This window comes from Cydia amplana, chromosome 19 (genome assembly GCF_948474715.1).
Source record: "Cydia amplana chromosome 19, ilCydAmpl1.1, whole genome shotgun sequence".
Taxonomy (NCBI): Eukaryota; Metazoa; Arthropoda; class Insecta; order Lepidoptera; family Tortricidae; genus Cydia; species Cydia amplana.
In genome coordinates, this window is record NC_086087.1 from 8,816,349 (window position 1) to 8,839,771 (window position 23,423).

The window sequence follows — 23,423 nt, forward strand, 5'->3', positions numbered from 1 at the left end:
ACCCAAAGTACCCAAGCTATCGAAACCATAGAATTATATACATATAATATAATGCGAGTGTATAATACAAGATTACTCTTCTATTACTATATGTTGCCATAAAATTAAATAAATTCTTAAAACTGTATTACATATATGGAACTGCGACCTCGTGAATTTGACGCCATCTACAAAAACTACCAAGAGAGGAACGCAATTTTATATAGTGATTATCATTACTAGTCTTTATAAGTTAGATGTCTGTTTCAATTATTACATAATGCGGTAACGTAACACTTGTCGTGCATATGGGATGAGATCGTTATCTCGTAGTAATAAAGGCTATTATCGCGTGATAATGTGCAACTCAGGACGTGTTGTATGATTTGAGGTTGCCGGCTTATACCTGAAGGGGAAACGAAACTGACACTTGGCTCTTGTGACATCTTTGTTTTACTAATAGTACCTACATGGATTCATTGTTAACTAAAATTTACTACGTAATAAAGTGCTTGTGAACTTTAATTAAGCACGTACAGCTTGAAAAAGCTAATATTTCAACATTATTCTACAATGCCTTCAAATCAAGACCGTAGCATAGGATAGGATATCTACGCTGTAACGCAAATGGCAAACTCGCGCGCATACCTACTTACTTCTGAATCTTCTGATTAGAACTTAAGGTGACGGTAGAGGTGGGTAAATTTTCAGATTCTGTCAATTTACCCCATTTCACACACAAGCGCACTTCACGCACACTACCTCACTTTACTGGGACAGGTCACTGACCCATCAAGTTTTTTTTTAAGATAGCGTTTTGAGTTTAGTGGCCTCCTTTTAGGAAAAGCGTTCCATTGAAAGAAGAAAGAGAAACAATACATTTAATCTTGCTTTCCTTGTCTGTTCATGTCACACGTGACGTATTTAAATTCTAATAATTCATTTGGTTGTTGACAATTTTCTACATTATGGCTTTGTCGAGATACGCGTTTTCTAAAGTTAAACCGAATAAAACCAGATGTCATTAAGTCAGATGTAAAATTTTATTTACTACTCTATACGACTTTTCATAAGGCTCAAAATCAATTAAATGAGAATTTAAATAAATAAAGTTCCGGCAGGGTGCAAAATTTAATTAAGGCGGACAAAATAAAATTTGAAAATATATGGAAACAGTGTTGGCTAATGTACCCCTAATATCTTTACCGATTTACTTTTATGTGGTATATTCGCCTTTTGTTTCACTATTAAATTAATACAATTAAAATAAAAAATATTATACCGGTATTCCACCGGTATTATTTCAGTGCAGAAGCGATTATCTTCGATCGTAGCCTTGATAATGTAGGTGTTGATAGTTACTTACGGCGGTAGGAGCGGCAATGAACCCCGTGCAGAGTAGAACGTGAGGTGCGTTGGGATAAGTGCATATATCTACTTATAATTCTTTGGCTGGTTGGTAACCCTCTATATTTTATTTTTTGTTTTACTGTTATTACGTTAAGGGAGTTTTAGGGAGTGAAAAAAAAATGATTTTCGTTTTATGCGCTCGCGTGATTGCCGATGGATTATAATTAGACAAAAGAACTTGTTTTCCACGCATCGAATGTAGATCCCTATGACACTTCCTCCAAGTTTTCTCCAATAATGTTTATACCGTATTTTAATTACCTACCTTAAATGTTACATTTCTAAATTTTTTTTTTGTGCTATACATACTTCAAAAAAATCGCTGGAGGCCTAGCGGTAAGAGCGTGCGAATAGCAATTCCGGCTCGTACCAATGAGTTTTTCGGAACTTATGTACGAAATATCATTTGATATTTACCAGTCGCTTTTCGGTGAAGGAAAACATCGTGAGAAAACCGGACTAATCCCAATAAGAGCCTAGTTTACCCCCTATGGGTTGGAAGGTCAGATGGCAGTCGCTTTCATAAAAATTAGTGCCCACGCCAATTTATGGGATTAATTGCCAAGCGGACCCCAGGCTCCCATGAGCCGTGTCAAAATGCCGGGACAACGTGAGGAAGATGATGATGATGTGACACATACTTCCAAAAAAATCTACAAATATTTTACGTGACAACTGCTTATAAGTAAATATTATGTAGGTACACTTATAAAGTATAAAGTAGAAAATATCTTATAGGTACATAATATAAAAACCGATCATGTACGAGTAGGATTCACTATGGGTTCCACAGTTACACATTTTTATTGCATATTTTTTGTTTAAGACCAACTCACCTATTATAGGACATAGGTCTTCCATTAATCTTTTGGCGTTGAACTATTTTTTGTATATGTATTTATGTAATACAATTCTGAGTTAGGTTATGGTACATTTTTGCTCACCTACTTATAATTATGTATTATATCTGATATGTCACATGATACCAAAAATCGCCGCAAAGTTAAAAGTTCATTTATTTACGTTACTCATCTTCGGATCACCGACTTACTACTTCCTTACTTGACATATGTGTACTAAATTTCAATTGAACTAGTCCAGTAGTTGAAAATTGGCTTTAACAAAATGGCAGACACACGAGTGATCTTATAAGGGAGATTATTTTCCTTGAGTGAATGGTATGCATTTACCCCAATGCACCTCACGTTCCACGCGGCGCGGCGTAATCTGGCCCCTATTTCACCACGGTGACAGGTACGACAAAAACATCACTGTTATTGACGCCATAGGCATCCATGGACTACAGTTACCGCTAACACTGATTTAAACTTTCACGATTTTTACACATTATTAAATTGTACAACGGAACCGCAAAACGTTCAAGCGGATAAACAAGACCAAGTGCGGGTAGTTCGAAAAACTCGCGCGGTTAGAAGATGCTGATGTCAACTTAAGCCAGTCTTCTCCGAGACCACGGGGACAACGCCGTCCTCGAAACGTCGGAGGTAAATCTTAAAACTTAGATACGCGATTAAGTCCCGTTGTACAATTTAATAATACAGTTACCGCTTACCATCGGGCGGGCCGTATTCGTGTTTGCCACCGTCATTGTACCTATTATTAAAAAAAAAACTTTATTATATCGGATAAAACAGACATTTCTCTCGCGAAAAAATCTTGTGACAATTGTCACAAGATTTTTCAAAGAATTTTCGGTAAGTCTTGACAGGAAATGAGTTCTGTGTCGCAATTTCGATACAGTTGCCGTGTTTCTTGTGACAATTGTCATTAGCTTCGCAAAATAAGAATTTTTTAGTGGCAATATAATGGAGTTTATTTATTTATTAAAATGTTGGTGGCAAACAAGCACATCGCCCGTCCGATGGTAAGCGGTTACCGTAGCCTATGGAGGCCTGTGACGTCAGCAACAGTGATGTCGACAACTGTCGCACCTGTCACCGTGGTCGTGGTGAAATAGGGGCCAGTAAGTACCTAATAATCGCAGTGGTCTTAAGTGTCACAGACCCTACTGGCGCTTAAGCCCTTTATGACAATTTCTGCCTATTTTAAATTGTTCAAAAAAAAAAGAAACCGAATAATTATATCGGACTACCGAATTTTCACGAGAATCAGTTGAGAAATGTGATATGCAAAGGAGAAGAATTCGGACATACGAAAGCATTTTTGCCCAAGTTGAAACGGAGACCTTCGCCAACGCTCGGTCAATGATGGTTTAGGTACAGCTAGCTGCAGAGAAAAGGTACCACCCCTGCATACAATTATCTATCTGGTCGTACCTTTTCTCTGCAGCTGACTGTACACCTATAAAAATGGTTGTCCCTGCTGTAATTTTATACCGGTACCGTACTTTGTATTTCAACCGGTATAGTTTTACCTTCAAAACGAACCGGTATTGATAAATAATAACGGTACCATACCGCTTATACCGTAAAGAAAGCATGATGCAGTCTCTGCTTTGCACAATTATTGTGTGGACAAAATTCTTATAATCACCGAAACATACATACCTACGCACATAATGTCATTGAAATAAAACATTGTTATTTTATAGTAAATTTATATAATACTCGATATATACACATAACAATAACCCGACCGCAGCGGTATTAGACTGTAAGCTTCATCTCTTGTCTCCAAATCCGCAAAAACTAGTTAGTACTAAATGCTGGTCTTGCTGTTATTTTATTCTTGAAGATTATGGCTTGTTTCTTGATTATTGAGAAAAACACGTAATCGCACACATATAGACGGAACGAACGGCAACAAAGTAGGTGTAGACACTAAGACTTTCAGGTATTAAACGAATTACGCTTCGTATTAATAGGTAAGTAATATTTAAATGAATATATAATATTCTCTAACGTAAATACAAGATTACAATTGACATCAAATGTCATTGACGTACAGAAGTCATATACTTTTTTTTAATGATGCAAAATTGATACCAGCATAATGAAAATCAATCCCAATCAGTAAAACGAGTCTTTAAACTTTTTTAATTTTAAGCGGGTTTTGAAGGAACAAGTTACTTAAATTCAATTGTAATCGTATTGTTTTAGGATAGTTTACTGCTGTTTTCGATCGTTACGACCTGTAAATAACAACAAATCAAATTTTAAATAAATTTATTTACCCTATTTTTTGAAATACAATTTATCTACTGGTATACATTTTCGTATGCGTATATGATGAAATGTCTAAATAATGTCAAAAACTAGCTACGGCGACGTACGCGTCTGCTTCGATCCAAGGCCAGCGGCCATCTGACTCGAAGAAGAATTTTGAGTGATGTCGTCAATGTATGGAAATTGTACGAAAGTTTACATTTGGGATTGAATTTCTGTGTTGTATTTGTGAGTAAAAATATAAGTAGATAATAATTTGCTAGTTTAGTTATCTAGCCTTCAAAATCACACAACAACTCAATTACTGTCAAAGACAAAACTGTAATGCGTGTTGCTCAAACGGAACTCCATATTTTGATTTTTGGATACTTTTAGTGTCGATTTGTAGAGAATTATACAGCAAATAAAAAATATTATGCCGTGAAGAGCCGGTACACGGCTTCTTCGTGAACAAATTTACGTATAATTTAATGCAGTTATTAAACATTTCTTGAACAAATTGATTGCACAAAGTGAGCTCTAAATCGAAAACGTCATATACCGTCCCCTTAATTATTGTCGATTAATTACGATTCGTTTTTAAATGTATATATGTATTATTGTTTAATATCTTAAAAAACTGAGTAAAAAATATGTAAGCATAGGAGGTAATTAAAACAGTTAATGTCTGGAACGTTCTTCGACTTGGCCATGATACGATTAACCGACTAGTGAAGTATGGAGGATAATGTTTTGCGCATGTATTTATGTACTGTTTGTATCACTCCTGTCTATGTATGTTTATTTCGATGTCACGTCCCACGGTACATACGGCTTGACGAAATTTTATACCTTTTTAGGGTTCCGTATCCAAAGGGTAAAAACGGGACCCTATTACTAAAATTCCGCTGTCCGTCCGTCCGTCCGTCCGTCCGTCTGTCACCAGGCTGTATCTCACGAACCGTGATAGCTATAGACAGTTGAAATTTTCACAGATGATGTATTTCTGTTGCCGCTATAACAACAAATACTAAAAACAGAATAAAATAAAGATTTAAGTGGGGCTCCCATACAAGTTACAACAAACGTGATTTTTGACCGAAGTTAAGCACCGTCGGGCGGGGTCAGTACTTGGATGGGTGACCGTTTTTTTGTTTGTTTTTTTTTTGCTTGTTTTGCTCTATTTATTGTTGATGGTGCGGAACCCTCCGTGCGCGAGTCCGACTCGCACTTGGCTGGTTTTTTATTTTTATTGGCATATTTTAAACAGTACTTACCTACAAACTTATTAAGTACTACTACGGCGCGGCGAGCGCATTAGCATGTTACTTAAAAGGGACATCTTGACATTTATAATAGAACTGTTGTAAGGATTTGTACTTTACTAAGTTTATAAATTTAGAGAGCTGCATGATTTCGTGTAATCCCTGTTGCGATTATACCTGGTGCAATAATTCTAGGTAGTTATGATTAGCGGCGGTTCTATAATATAGGCCTCATTGATGACTACAATGTAGCTTTGCATTACTCCACAACTACTTACCTAAAACAAATTAATGTAAGTAACTACCTAATTATGACTCAATATGTATGTGCGCAAACGCTAGGGAAGCATTCTTTTAGCGGAAACAAATAATTAGCCAAGTATTACCGCATACCTACAATCATTATTTCTAATTACCGCTTCGGCCAGCTTTATTTGAATGTCGAATTGTTGGGTATATTAGTTGCGTGGATACAGCTGATGGGTTGTAGAGGTTCGGCGTAAAACATACCATAGACAAGCCGGAGCTAAAGACCTTTTTAGGGTTCCGTAGCCAAATGGCAAAAAACGGAACCCTTATAGATTCGTCATGTCTGTCTGTCTGTCTGTCTGTCTGTCTGTCCGTCCGTCCGGATGTCACAGCCACTTTTTTCCGAAACTATAAGACCTATACTGTTGAAACTTGGTAATTAGATGTATTCTGTGAACCGCATTAAGATTTTCACACAAAAATAGAATAAAAAAAATTTTTTTGGGGTTTCCCCATACTTAGAACTGAAACTCAAAAATTTTTTTTACATCAAATCCATACGTGTGGGGTATCTATGGATAGGTCTTCAAAAATGATATTGAGGTTTCTAATATGTATAATTTATTTCTAAACTGAATAGTTTGTGCGAGAGACACTTCCGAAGTGGTAAAATGTGTGTCCCCCCCCCTGTAACTTCTAAAATAAGAGAATGATAAAACTAAAAAAAATATATGATGTACATTACCATGCAAACTTCCACCGAAAATTGGTTTGAACGAGAAGTAAGTAGTTTTTTTTTAATACGTCATTAATCCCCTCAATACGGAACCTTTCATGGGCGAGTCCGACTCGCACTTGGCCGCTTTTTCTTTCATATTTAATTTAAGGGATGAAAGGTGTTTAACTGTCTCAAGTCAAGGTAAGCCGGCAAAAATCTAGTTCTTTGGATGGCCCTATTTATTTATATACCTACACAGGTTATTTGTCAAGCGTTACTAGAGAAAATCAAACCAGAGCAGTATTAGAAGTAGGGTTGCCAACTATTTTTTGGTGGAATATAGTATTTTCCAGAATAAGGCATCACAAATATAGTACTTTTAGATAAAATACTAAACATAAGTGTAATATACGTTTAATCGGAAATATAGTATTTTAGCGTACTATATATTTTTCCAAAAGTATATAGTACAGAGACCCTATACAATATACACAATACTATATAATATAGTACGGTTGGCAACCCTAATTAGAAGGGATGGTCTATCGGGTGTAGGCTTGTGATATCGAGCATATACTCTGGTAGTCGCATTGTGAGCATATGGCATGTCTGGTAGGCACTAGGCATTCCGCAAGATTGCCTAAATATTGCGGGAGTGTGTACCTAACACTACGATGGATGAGGACAGCAAGGGATCAACTACTGTATCCAGCAGTGGACGATATTTGGATGATGTTGGAACAGAAAATATTGTTAGATGTGCACGATTCTAGACTGGGTGAGACACCTATCTCAAGAGTCACGTCGTGTTTGCGATCATGGCTCTGCAATCAGGCCTCACAATTATCGTCAGCGATGCTGACAATCTCCCCGTACATTCTATATATAGATGCTGTGGCCAAAGATTGCAAGATTATATAGAGCCACGAAACATTTATATAGTTTAACACCTCCTAGAAGCGAACTCAATTCATCTGCGTACTCTGTGTGTTTCTTCCATCTGTGTGTATGACATCTCAGCTCTCATAATTAATAAGAATACCACTTTGCTAAATCACAAGTGTTGCTGATTATAAACATGCCTATCAGCAGTATCCCCATTATCTACATTGACTGTATGGGAATAAGGTTGTGTTGCGTCACCAATCGTATTGCTCGCTGATGGCTGGCTCACATTGTTGAATTGTTGAACGATAGACGCACTAAAGGCTTGAATTCTCTCTCTCGATTTACAACTTGCGGTTTCAAGTTTCATTTGTGTGAAACGCACATAATACTCGTATTGATTGCGGGCATGCCGAAGTAACTTTAGACTCTTTACATCTAATTATATGGCATTTAAAGAAGACCCATGTTGAACACGAAAGAGTGCACTGGTATATCACCGTTGTGCGCGACTATTAAGGTGGCATTCGGATGGCAACTGCAGCTGCATAACTGTGGCGACATTGCTGCTGAGGTATTGAATTGAAGAGGGCATTATTGTCACTGTCAATTGCCTAAATAAGATGAGTGACGGATTGATTGTTCGAATCGAGACAGTACTGACAGTCATGCAGCTGCAGTTGCAATCCGACTCTCACCTTTATACTCAAGTGTCGCTGAGTTCCACAATGGAATTCGAACTCGAATAATGCGATATCTAATATCGGCATAAAATAGTATCTTACTTGCACTGCAAGAAAAAGTATAGGTACATGTAAAACTTATGATTGGAGGACACCTATAAACGAACTTTAGTACTAGTAACTTATTATGTCTTTTGCAATACCTCTATAATGTCTATTCAGTTTCTGGGAAATCATAATTTGCGAGATTACATGCTTAGGCTGAACATTGTTCATTTTTATCGACACAATATAGTTGAGTAAATAATGAATAATAGGTTTTCACGAATGTTTCCCCCAAGATAGTCGTTTGGATAGAATGGTGATTGTTCTTTGTTCGATTGATTTGTTATTTTGCCTATTATGGGTACACACATTTTGTTTTTTCATTTTAATTAGTAGATCTTTGTGTAATAAACGATTGTTATTTTACCAATTCAATATTCTCATTGCGATCTTTATGTATAGGTTAGTCAGTTTCATTGTCATATTGCGAAATAAATCGGCTTGCCATAACTTCCAGTATATGGCCGAGGTACCATCAGCCGCGTAAAAGTGCATAGCAACTTTATCAATGAATTCATTCATAATTTCTCCATGCAATTTCGCGGCTCACTGTACCTATACATATATGAACTTGTTACGTTAAGCGTATGTCTAAAATTAGGAAACGCTTAAAAGTTTTCGTATTTTAGCAACTTCAGTGCTGTTTGTTCAATAGCGAGGATCTTAAGTGCCTATTTCTTTGAAAAATCTCTTTTATTTTTTATTTATTTTTTATTGTGCTATTATTAATTTATTGAACAACAACATAAGCATAAACTAACAATAAAAATTAACCTAAAATTTAATAAAAGTTTATTTTCAATCGAAACAAATCTGAATACCTTTAATACCCTTACAATACCGCGCAAAGTGGAGGAAAGCAAGTCTGAAAGCGGACCCTGGCAAATATTATTTTATTAAGTGTTTTGTGTTACTAACATAGCTGTAAGTTTTGTGTAGTATGTAATACTTATGGACAAAAGTCTGAAATAAAGAATTTTATTATTATTATTTATTAAAGGCCGGGATAACGCTAGGTAGGTAGAAAAAGAAGAAGACATCAAGGTTTAAACATCTAAGATAATTATGAAGTAAGTAGTATAGGGGGTCAAGGTGTATTATTACGACGCTTATCTAGTTGTCATCAGTCATCATCACATAAGTACTAGAGTTAGACCAAGAAAAGTCTGCAGCGATTTTGATAGCCCACGCAGTGCAAGTGTTATGTACACGTCATAAATTCATAGAAGTTTGACGTTTAAAGTGACACTTGCACTGCGTGGGCTATCAAAATCGCTGCAGACTTTTCTCGGTCTGACTCTAAATTGAAGCAAAAGTGTGAAACATCGGTGTCAAAGTGTTCACGCATTTTATGTGTCTGTCGGAGGCAGATCGTAAAATCGGCCATATCGAGATATTCCTAGGCATACCATGAAACGCCGCCATTTCATGATCTGACTAGCGACTACCAGCCATATCGTTCAAACATCAACGTTTGACGATTTGCCTAGCGACGTTTAGGCATATCAAATAGTAGGGTGTGATATTCCTAGGCATATCATGAAACGCCGGCATTTCATGATCTGCCTAGCGACGACCAGCCATATCGTGCAAACCTCAAGGGGTGATATTCCTAGGCAGATCATGAAACGCCGGCATTTCATGATCTGCCTAGCGACGACTAGCCATATCGTGCAAACCTCAAGGGGTGATATTCCTAGGCAGATCATGAAACGCCGGCATTTCATGATCTGCCTAGCGACGACTAGCCATATCGTGCAAACCTCAAGGGGTGATATTCCTAGGCAGATCATGAAACGCCGGCATTTCGTGATCTGCCTAACGACGACCAGCCATATCGTGAAAACCTCAAGGGGTGATATTCCTAGGCAGATCATGAAACGCCGGCATTTCATGATCTGCCTAGCGACCACCAGCCATATCGTGCAAACCTCAAGGGGTGATATTCCTAGGCAGATCATGAAACGCCGGCATTTCATGATCTGCCTAGCGCGACCATCAGCCATATCGTGCAAACCTCAATGGGTGATATTCCTAGGCAGATCATGAAACGCCGGCATTTCATGATCTGCCTAGCGACGACCAGCCATATCGTGCAAACCTCAAGGGGTGATATTCCTAGGCAGATCATGAAACGCCGGCATTTCATGATCTGCCTAGCGACCACCAGCCATATCGTGCAAACCTCAAGGGGTGATATTCCTAGGCAGATCATGAAACGCCGGCATTTCATGATCTGCCTAGCGCGACCATCAGCCATATCGTGCAAACCTCAATGGGTGATATTCCTAGGCAGATCATGAAACGCCGGCATTTCATGATCTGCCTAGCGACGACCAGCCATATCGTCCAAACCTCAAGGGGTGATATTCCTAGGCAGATCATGAAACGCCGGCATTTCATGATCTGCCTAGCGCGACCACTAGCCATATCGTGCAAACCTCAATGGGTCATATTCCTAGGCAGAGCATGAAACGCCGGCATTTCATGATCTGCCTAGCGACCACCAGCCATATCGAGCAAACCTCAAGGCTCAAAAGGAACGTAAACTTGTATTAAAAGGTACGATCTGGCAACACTGGACTCGGACGCAGCGCCATATAGAATGCAGCGCCACCAGTGGCAAAAAATGCAATTATTTTACGATGCGATCGGTATGAATAAAGCTAGGAATTCGACGAATACATTGCTCCCATCGTGCATCGATCTGCCGAATCTTTTATAAGACAGATCGTGATATGCCTGAGTTAATTTTAGGCGGCGTTTCATGATATGCCTAGGAATATCTCATCAATTATTTTACGATGCGCCCGGTATGAAGCTAGGAATATCAACGAATACATTGGTCTGACCGATCTGCCGCCTCTTTTATAAGGCAGATCGTGATACGCCTGGGTTAAACTTAGTCAGATCATGAAATGGCGGCGTTTCATGATATGCCTAGGAATATCTCGATATGCCCGATTTTACGATCTGCCGCCGACATGTCCGTCGTGTAATGTATTTACAAGGTCGCTGGGTGCTGGAAAAATGAGTTTGCATTTGTTTAAGACCGGAAACGACAACTTTGTGGATATACGAGGGGCGTTCAAAATATTCTCGGTATTGATATCTTACGACCTCTTCTAAAATTTCTTTCGTTACTGGCCGCTAAGGTTTATTCATTAACATTAAAAAAAAGTATAATTCGAACCGAGATAGTCTTTTGTTTTTCTGCAATTGCTGAACAAACATGAACATCCTGTGCGAATTGACAATGTTAACTAAATTAGAACATCGATGCGTGATAAAATTCTTGACAAAACAGGGTAAAAATCAAAAAACCATAAAAGAGGAAATGGATTGTGTTTACCGTGAGTCTGCTCCTTCTTTATCTACCATTCAAAAGTGGTCAAGCGAGTTTAAACGCGGAAGGGAGAGTATTGAAGATGACCCTAGACCTGGCCGGCCTGTAGTAGCTACTTCACAAGAAAATATTGATAAAGTGGAAAAACTTATATTGGAAGATGGTCGAGTGAAGGTAAAATCTATAGCACAAGTAACCAATCTCTCTATTGGTACCGTACATTATATTATACATGACCATCTTAATATGTCAAAAGTAAGTGCAAGATGGGTTCCGCGAATGCTGACTCGGCTTCAAAAAGACATGCGTGTAGCTTGTTGTTCCGATTTTATTGACCTGTGCGGTGAAAATCCTGATGAGGTGCTGCAAAGAATAGTTACTGGAGATGAAACCTGGGTTCATCATTATGACCCAGAGAGTAAACAAGAGTCCATGCAGTGGCACATTAAGGGTTCAGCTCATCCCAAGAAGTTGAAGGTCATCCCTTCAGCTGGCAAGGTCATGGCCACGATATTTTGGGATTGTGAAGGAGTATTACTAATCGATTATAAAGAAAAAGGTGTAAATATCACAGGACAGTACTACGCTAACATTCTACGTCAATTAAAGGATGTAATTAAAGAAAAGAGGCGAGGAAAGTTAACCAAAGGTATTCTGCTTCTGCATGACAACGCCCCCGTCCATACTGCTCATATTGCCAAGGCAGCTATTGTTGAACGTGGGTTTAAAACTGTTACTCACCCACCGTATAGTCCGGACTTAGCCCCCAGCGACTTCTTTTTGCTCCCCAATCTTAAAAAGGATCTGCGTGGAAATAAATTTTCTGACGATGAAGCATTGAAGGCGGCAGTGGAGGAGCATTTTTACACGAAAGATAAAAAATATTTTTACGAGGGATTAAAAAAAATAATTGATCGATCTTTTAAGTGTATGAACATAGGGGGGGAGTATATTGAAAAATAAAAATATCAAACTTTTCGTACTTGTTTGTTTTCATTCTCATACCGAGAATATTTTGAATACCCCTCGTATAGTGGACAACTGGACACTTATGAAATGCAGGAGACGGGGTTATTCACGCAGTTCAAGAAAACGCTTTTGGATTTCTATTATTAAGCGATTTCAAATATTTGAGTGATAGTAATATATTTATATTATCGAAGTATGTGTGATAGTGTTCTGAAAAACCGTAATGTTTTGTAAAAGTTCAGTAACTATTAGTTAAAGAAGGTAGGCGAAAACTGATCTGGGCGTTTTCTAAAATAAATATCGAAAACCTGACTCTTTCAAATCTGGACGTTCTTGGGCTCATTCTACTCAGAATCGACAGCATTCTCCATTCCGCCATTAAAAAAAGATGTCCCAAAATGTCAATTCCATTACGTCACGTTTTATTATGAGAAAAATTTTCACTTGTATGGACGTGACGTAGTGGAATGTACAATTTTCATACAAATTTTTAGGACAAGTTTTTTTATCATCAGGACTGAATATGCTAGTGATTCTGAGTTGAAAGAACCCAAAAACACCAAGATCTGTAAGAATCGGGTTTTCAATATTTATTTTAGAAAACGCCCATCTAACCTCGAACCATTCTCTTATGTGGCAAAAATATATCAAGACACGGAAAGATTGGAAAGTGCCAAATTATTTCATAACAGCCAAGTTAGTGACGAACTTTATTTATAAAACAAACCTGTTTTTGCTATTATAATAATCGTTATTATTTTAGCTATAGGTAATTATCGATTATGGTTTTAAACAATCTTAATGTATCATAATTACCCTATTTAAATGGCAATCAGCATTTCTCATTCATACTTAGTAGTAACTAATATCCACTCTATCCAGCTAAGCGAGTGTGCAAGAATCAGGTTTACAGATGTTTTGCCAATGACGAATTTCATGTGGCTATTGCAAATCAAATGGTTGACTAATAACTATAAATCTATGACATACTTATTGCAAGGGTGCAAAATACCTATACTCTTTATTTCAAACCAATCACCTTTTCGTGGAGTTTTATTTGACTGAATATATTCCCTTTTCGAACCATATGTAGAGATCTTACCGTGTAGAGTCCGTTTACGCTTGACTTGGCAGTGACAATTTGTACAATCAATATACAGGGTCGTTTTTGGACCGTTAGCCATTTTGTGTGAGGTGATTAGGTAGGCCATACTGAACAACTTTGTCTATGGGACCAACTCCGAAATCACAAATTCCAAAGTACAAAAATGACCATGTAGCCTGTATGGCAATTGGCAGCGCCATAATTGACGTAGGTGCAAACTGACAAACCAAAATAATGGTGGTTTATTTATTTTCACCTCAGCACCTCGAACAAGGGTACTTTGCTACTTAAAAACAGTGAGCAAAATCGCATTTTGCTCTAGTATAGAATCTTTCGCTTGCACGGGACTCAAAATAAGCACTCGAAGAAATATCAAACTTTGATCTCTTGTTGTACAAATAACTATTGAAGAATTTAATAAAAAAAAAAGTTAAGATAAGATAAGATAAAAGATAGTTTATTCAAGTAGGCATAATTACAATGCGCTTATGAACGTCAAATAAAGCTAGGTAGACCGGCTCCAACCCTACACCTCTGCCCCGAGAAGATTTAAATCCCCCCTCAATTGGAGGAGGGTATCCCAATATGGGACCGGCAACAAACTCGGCGGGACAGATCTTTTCAAAAATAATTACATCTTACAGCATTAACATGCATTACGAGAAAATAAGGAAAAAAAAAATACAATTTAAATTACTTTAGAATTCATGCAATTATACACATAAGGTGTAATAGAAATTTGATTTAGAAAATATACATATGTACATGGAATCATACAAATTCGTAGCTCTTTCAGAAAACATATCAAATTCTTACAAAAGGAAAAGAAAATAAAGTTATTAAAAGAAATGGAAAAACATATTATATAAATCTGATTGATTATTATGAATTACCAACATATAATATTTGATGTGCTTTCCTGCTTACCTGAGCTGTGTCACCTATAACTCTATACATAATACAATGTTTTTAATTGCTACTACTTTTTATTAGTTTCTGGTTTCGACCATGCATGTTTGTCTGTCAAGTAGTCCTCGACTCTGTAATAAGCTTTTAACATCAATGACTTTTTTAAGTAATTCTTAAGAGCTGGAAAGGGTAATCTTAAAGCATCCTCAGGTAACTTGTTATAAAAATGAATGCATTGCCCAACGAATGACTTTTGTACTTTACGGACACGAAACTTTCTGATAGCAAGCTTATTTTTATTTCTAGTGTTAAAGTTATAGACATCAGAATTCTTAGTGAAGGAGTCTAGATTCTTAATAACATAAATAATACTATCATATATGTATTGGGAAGCTACAGTTAAAATATTAATTTCTTTGAAAAGTTCTCTTAATGATTCACGCGCTCTTAAGTTATACGAACGAATGGCTCTCTTTTGTAAGACAAATATAGTCTGTATGTTAGCTGCTTTGCCCCAAACCAGAATACCATATGACATTACACTATGAAAATAACTATAATAAACAAGGCGAGCTGTTTCAACATTAGTCAATTGTCTAATTCTCCTCACGGCGTAAGCGGCCGAACTTAATTTGTTAGCTAGTGTTCCGATATGAGGACTCCATTGTAGATTTTTGTCCAATGTTAAACCAAGAAACAGAGCTTTATCTACCATCTCTAAGCATTCATTATTCAAAAGTATTTTAGTATCGACTGGTTTAACATTCGGCAAGCATTCGGTAAAGTTGTTTACTTTGTATACATAATCTAAGAAGGTAACCTTACCGTTTTCGAAATTTCGACCTTGGCAAATCTATCAGTCAAATGTAAAATTTTGGCCATTATCAATGTGACTCAGAAACCTGTATGAGAGTGTTTGTATACGAATACTGATCACCCTCATTGAAGGTAGTAGAACACCCAGTATAAATAATGGGTCGTTCTCGAAAAATATTTTGAGTTTATGACGTTTTGACGAACATGCGAATTTGACTTTATTTAAAAGTTGCTATCCAGGTCTCATATTTAGGTCTAACATAGGTTCTATCTATTTTTAACCTGTGCCCATCGCCCGCAAGTAAATACAAACTATTGATACCAGTACTTAAAACACCCAGTATAAATAATGGGTCGTTCTCGAAAAATATTTTGAGTTTATGACGTTTTGACGAACATGCGAATTTGACTTTATTTAAAAGTTGCTATCCAGGTCTCATATTTAGGTCTAACATAGGTTCTATCTATTTTTAACCTGTGCCCATCGCCCGCAAGTAAATACAAACTATTGATACCAGTACTTAAGTAGACTTTTAAACCTCGTGCTTTCAGAATTAAATGGTTTTAGAGCTGCACTCTTTGAAATATCTTGGCGTTGTGCAGTATTTCACTTCTACAGGACGCATTGTCATCATAAATTGAATTCGAAGTTACTGATAGAGAAAAGGAACCTTGTTCTTTTGACCACCTCGGTTTTTTTGTGGTTGTCTGGTGTAAAGTGCATAAAGTGCATCTATGATCAGACGTTTCGTAAAACGGTTAAATCTTAAAATACCGCTTTAAGAGAGGACTTCGAAGGCTAAATGCCAAGAGAATATACCTTCATCTATGTAGTGTACAGCCAATACCTTTTACCGCGCGCTTAGTTCTAACCTAGATAGCACTCTACATAATATTGCTCAGAAAATACTTTTAGTTTTGCCAAAGGCAGAAATGACACCAATAACACGTGTAATCATTGGCTAGCATGACTAGTCTGGCCAGAGAGTCGCGTCAAAAAACTACGGTAAATAAAAAAAAATCTTATGATACTTACTTTACACTTTTTTGATATGAAACGAAAGCTTGATAAGGACAGCTTATTTGATGCGCAAAATCGTAACCATGTAAAAAATTAAAAAAATCTTGACGCGACTCGCCGGTCAAACTATAATATATACATATAATTATTTCCTATTTTGTTATGAGAACAGTAGTTCACATGCTGATTAGAACAACCGATAAAATAATTATCATTATTTATACAAATACTTTTGTTGAACTAACTACCTATCATAGAAGTTTGAATCACGTTGAGATGTTGAGACTGTCCATAAAATTGAAGTTTAAACAATTTCAAGAGAAGAGATTAGTGTTTCCATACTTAAACAATAATTACTAAATTATAATTGAGAGCCTACCTTTACCACAGACAATCCAATATCACATACACTACACACTCCACTATACGCGATGTGTTGTGCGCGGCGCAGCCGACACTGGCGCGGCGTGCGCAGGAGTCGATGCTTGCAAGTTGCAACATCACACGGTCAATGTTAATGGGCCCTTAACATTTTGTAACTTATGCGATGGGTGACGTTTCAAGGTCGGTTTTGGTGACGCGAATATTCGTTCCTTGATGTAACTATTTCATAATCCATTAAGGGCACAGACAAGACATCCTCCAGACTGAGCATTGTAGCGCTACCCCCTCTGCCACAAATATACGGTAGTTTTACTCCATTATCGAGACAAAGTGTCTTTGTGTGACGTCCGTGTCTTTGAACGGACCAATCACGGCACGGGACTCGCTCAGCTCGTCCCCCGCACCCCAGTATTTTTGGCAGCATCGGTTTCATGAAATAATTGCTCTAAACTAAACTCCGTCTAGAGGATTCCTAGTCTATGATTGAGGGTAACAAGAATTGACAGAGGTCGAAGGTGGTGAAATGTTCTATTGTTTTTGTATGTTTTATACATAATCGTTTTGTTTGATGGATACTCTTTGTGCAAGTCCTAATTGACGTTAGGCTTAACGAGGAAAGTGAATGACCGCTTCGCTATACAAATGCCAATATCCAGAGAGAAAATGGGGACTACATTAATTAATTCCTTAATTCTATTCGTAAACCAACTTCGAAATGTAATGCCGAAAGGTTCGTCTAATGCTAAGTGTTGGCCTTAAAGCCGGAAATTCAAATTACTCTATGACATGAATTTTGCAAAATATTGCAGGAAATTATTGTTTATAGATTATGTATATTGATATAAGCGTGAAAGGTATATTCCCATCATTCGTCGCGTCAATACAACCACATATCCTCCTGCTCTACCTACATTTATTTAAAATAAATTCTATAATTATTATATATGTATGTAGAATCGATTTCATTGTACTTGACTGAAGGGAGTACGCAGATTACGATACCAACAATTCGTGCTCACCACACCAAATACATGTATTTGTGCCCTAAACGGGATTCGAACCTTAGTCAACCTTTGTAAATATTGGCGTGTCACTATCAACTGGGCTAAACTGGCCATTAGAAGCGCAATCCATAGAAAGGTTCTTTCAACATAATTATAATAAGTGATGTGACTGATGTGTGTACGTGCGGCGAGGCGAGTCATGCGCCGACGACTTTAGATATCGAAGGACCAAGTTACTTTCGAGCCATTATCCTTGTGCTAGCTCTATAGTAGTCGCCATCTGATATATCGGAGCGGCTAAGGTGCTCACAAATATCTGAACACGCCTCTATTGTCAGGGCGTCAGGGTGCGTGTTCAGATATTGTGAACACCTTGGCTGCTCTGATATATCTGGTGGCGACTGTACATTCATGCTAATCATTTAGCGATCACCTTCAGTATCTACTTTAGATATACATTTCTAGTTATTTGCATGGAATATTTTTATGGACTGTTTCTGACACCTACTTTTACAGTTATTGAATGGTTCTTAGGTATTTTGTTATTATCTTGAATATCTCTCTTCCAATTTTCCTTACGCCACATCCATTATGCAGTAGGTACTTCATGTTAATTTCTGTCCCAAAATTTAAAGTAGCTTGCCTTGTCACGAATGCAACGAAACGGTAAGGGTAAATGACCATATGCCTCCACTTATGTAATTATTATTGTATGTTGCAGGTACGTGACTCCATACATGCATCTGTGCAACTAGTTTGACGAGGAATATGTATAAGTAAGTAAAGATGTCATACTCGTATGTGTTTGCAAAAACTCTCAGAGGAACGTCATCAGTATGTAAGAGCAACATTAAAAAATCGATAATATTTTATAAGTAGTATTTGGTTTATTTTTATGTACCTATAGGTAATTCATATATATGTACTAACAAGTCCTTTAACTAACAGAACAGTACCTAACTTAAAACACTCCATTGATTTTTTATATACTCGTATTAGCGCTGTTGGCGTTATATGGCTTTGTGTTTTCTCTTTATATTTTAGATATCCTGTGCCTGAACTTTTTATAAAAGTTTATCTTCTAAGTCAAATCTTCAACAAAAAATTAAGTATACATGACTCTTCTGTCATTTTCCTTGTAAATGAAAACTTTCTTCATCTTCGAGGCGGCATTATGATTCATGAACTGCGTTGTAAGTCTATTGCGCAATTTTAATATGCTCCAACGTGATGTCCACAGGCATGAAAGCGCGACATACATCAGAACAGGGGATTCAAATCAAGATACTAATCGTTTACCGACAAACGCTAGGCGAAAAGTAAAAATTAGACGTTTTCCATAAACGGCTCTTGGTCCCCAGGTCAATGATCTGTGGTAAAATTTTCGATATAATTATATACGGGCAAAGGGCCTTATTATGCATTTTTAATGATGCCGCCGATTAAACCAATGTTTACGTCAGCGTTACAATACCCTTGCGCTTATTGAATACTTACTTAGTTGACAACTATTAGCTAATGGTAGGAATTAGCGTGGCCCTAATGATGTGCCTTGGAGATTTCCCCAACAATGTCTGCAATGCTTGCGATGCGTGAATTCAAAATGTATGTCTAACGAAACAATGTATCAATAATTGTGTCATGTATGCAAGTATGTCAGTTAGTAATAAACCAGTTCTGAAGCAAGCCGGTCGTATCATTCGCTCCCGTATACAACATTGGCTGACGAGTTGTGAAATTACCCGCGAGTTAAAAAAAATAAAAATATGTCGTTTTTAGGCAAATTATCGGTTTTTGACCACAAAACTGGCGATTGGTTGATTTTTAAGGGAAAGTTAACAAAATTCCTGCTTTTGAATTCCATCGAGGATAGCAATAAAAGTGCAGTGCTGTTAACATATTTTTCGGATGAGTCGTACCGGCTGTTACGTAACCTCGTATACCCAGATGACATTGAAAAGAAAACGTACAAAGAACTGGTGGATGTACTCGATAAGCATTTTAAACCCAAGCAGTGCTCGTTCGTCGAGAAGGCAAAATTCTACGGTGCTACAAGGAGTCCTGGTGAAACCCTAGGTGACTGGGCGGCGCGATTAAGGGGTCTCGCATGCTACTGCGAATTCGGTTCCGCCTTGGAGATGGTTCTGCTGGACCGTTTCGTTCTCGGGTTGGGCATGGGCCATGAAAGGGACAAGTTATTTGAGCAAGACTATAAAAGTTTGACCTTCGCGAAGGCACTGGAAATTGCGGAGAAGGCTGAGTGTGCACGAGAGGCAAAAAAGGTGGATACATCTGGCGCTGATGTGATAGTGAAGCAGGAGCCGGTGTTTCGGGTAGGCAGCAACGGGAGGTCGAGCGACAGGTCCGACCGCCGCGCGCCCGGCCGCGCGACCCAGGGCTCCAGTTCGAGATATCAGCGCGATAGCGATGTTCCTCGTTGTTTCGTATGTGGAATGAAAAATCATAATAGTGATAAGTGTCGCTATAAAAGTTTGCGTTGCCAGAAGTGTGGTGAAAAAGGGCATTTAAAGAAAGTGTGTAAAGTTCGGGTTAATTGTGTGGAAACTCAAGGACAAGATTCGGATACTACCTGTCAAGACTGTAAGGAATGTGAGCTCTTTAACCTAAGGTATGAAAATTATGCTCCTATTATTTTGCGTGTCAACATAAATAATAAAGAAGTTAGTATGGAACTCGATTCCGGTTCTGGACTTTCGGTTATTTCAAAACAAATGTATATGGCTAAATTTCCTAAACAACCTCTAATAAAAACATATATAAAGTTATGTGTGTATAATGGACACAAAATCACGCCTTTGGGTTATTTTACAGTTGATATTAATTATCAAGGTATTATAAATAAGATTAACATCTACGTTGTTGAGAACGGAGGGCCACCGCTTTTAGGTCGTGATTTTATGTTCAAATTTGGATTTGAATTGCGTCCAATACAAACGAATATGCTGTCGGTGCATAATGATGAAACTGATGTGAAATGTTTGATTAATGAGTATGCCGAATTATGGGAGGATGGTTTAGGCACATTCAATAAATTTAAAATAAAGTTAAGTCTTAAGGAAAATACCGAACCGAAGTTTTTTAAAGCCCGAACCGTACCTTTTGCTATAAAAAGTAAGGTAGAAGAAGAAATTGAGCGGTTAGTCAAGTTAGGTATTTTGGTACCGGTAAATTTTTCAAACTATGCTACGCCTATAGTTCCCGTTTTAAAACCTAACGGTAAAGTGCGTATTGCAGGAGACTATTCGGTAACCTTGAATAAAGACATGCATGTGGATAGGTACCCAATGCCGCGAATTGAGGAAGTTTTTGCGAAAATAGGAGGAGGCCAATCTTATACCAAGATTGATCTCAGTGACGCATACAACCAGTTTCCTATCGAGGATGAATCCCAGGAGCTTACTACCATAAATACGTCACGGGGGCTATTTAAATACACCCGCCTCGTCTACGGTTTGGCCAATGCGCCGGCCATTTTCCAAAGGACGATGGAGACGTTGCTAGCCGGTATCGAAGGCGTGTCTTGTTGGATTGATGATGTATGTGTCACAGGCAGCACTAGGGAACAACACATGTCTAGATTGCGTGAGGTACTTCATAGACTACGGGACGCTGGCCTACGGTTAAAAAAAGAGAAATGCGAATTTTTCCGTCCAAGTGTAACATACCTAGGTTACGTCATCGACAGGCACGGCATTAGAACGTGTCCAAAAAAGACAGAAGCAATTTTAGGGGCACCTACACCTAAAAATGTAATGGATGTACAAAAATTCCTGGGAGCTATAAATTACTATCGTAATTTTATTCCTAGCGCCGCGTCCACACTGAGTCCATTGCACGAGCTGCTTCGTAAAGACGTTCCCTGGGTATGGAATGATAGGCACGATAATGCTTTTAATACAATAAAGCGAGAATTAGCTTCTGATAGGGTGCTGACTCATTTTGATCCCGCGGCACGTCTGGTGCTCACAGTTGACGCGGGCCCCGGGGGCCTTGGCGCTTGGCTGGCGCAAGGCACCGAGGGTCATGAGAGACCGCTCGCATTTGCCTCGAGGTCATTATCGGCGAGTGAAAAAAACTATAGCCAGATCAATAAAGAAGCCGCGGCTATAGTGTTCGGTGTAAAGCATTTCCACCAATACCTATATGGTCGCGACATACCTTTCGTTCTTAGGACCGACCATCAACCCTTGTTAGCCATATTTGGAAAAAAAAATGGGATTCCTATTATGGCCGCTTCGCGGTTACAGCGATATGCTATTTTCCTGTCCGCATACAACTATAAAATACAATATATAACGAGTGAAAAGAATGCCATAGCGGACTACTTTTCAAGGTCACCCATTGACACAGATAACGAACCGGATATTTGCAGGGGCGGATCATATCTTAATTTTATTACAGATAGTACACTGCCTGTTTTGTTCGATGATATAAAGGAGGCTACATTGAAAGATAAGGTACTGCAGATGGTATCTAAATACATTCGTTTCGGGTGGCCACGTAAGATAAAGTGTAAAAATATTTTACCATATTATAATTGTAAAAATGATTTGGACGTGGAGGACGGTTGTGTTTTACGCGGACATAGGATTGTTATCCCACAAATATATCGAGAACAATTGATTAGGGAGTTACATAAGGGTCATTTTGGCGTAGTAAAAACTAAAAATTTAGCACGGAGTAAGTTTTGGTTCCCGGGTATCGATTCGGAAATCGAACGCACGGTTCTCGCATGTAGTACGTGCAGCGCACTGCGCGCCGCGCCCGCGCGCGCAGAGTTCCGGCCCTGGCCCCGCGCATCCGGCCCGTGGGAACGCATACACATCGATTACGCTCAATATGATCAGAAAGTATTTCTTATTGTAGTAGATAGTTATAGTAAGTGGGTAGAATGCATATATATGAATGATTTATCCACAAAGACACTAGTTCGTAAGTTAGCCATGTTATTCTACGTTTTTGGGTATCCGTTATTAATTATATCGGATAACGATCCAAAGATTAGTAACGAGGAATTTAAAAAGTTCTGTCAGTCTAATGGAATAAAACATCTAACTTCACCTATCTATCACCCTTGTAGCAACGGGCAAGCCGAAATATATGTAAAATTGTGTAAAAGGATGTTAAAATGCATACTACAAAAGAATTCCAATTCAGCGATCATGGAAATAAATAGGCAACTAGCAAGGTACTTATTTGAATACCGTACTACGCCGCACTGCGCGGCCGGTGACTCACCTGCTAAATTGATGTTTGGTCGAGATTTGCGTACACGTTTGCATTTAATTTTACCAAAACAAAAACTTAATATATCAATTTTGGATGTTGGTACAGATAGGTGTAGATTGTTTGAGGCTGGAGATGATGTCTGGGTTCGTTGTTACATATCCCAAAGACCTACTTGGCTATTAGGTAGGATTGTTAATAAG

At 38.1% G+C, this 23,423-nt stretch overlaps 1 protein-coding gene across 2 annotated transcripts in view; it reads left to right on the forward strand.

The window, feature by feature from the left end:
• LOC134656893 (flotillin-2) overlaps positions 1-23,423 on the forward strand; it is a 384,591-nt gene that overhangs the window by 214,672 nt on the left and 146,496 nt on the right. The window lies entirely within an intron of this gene.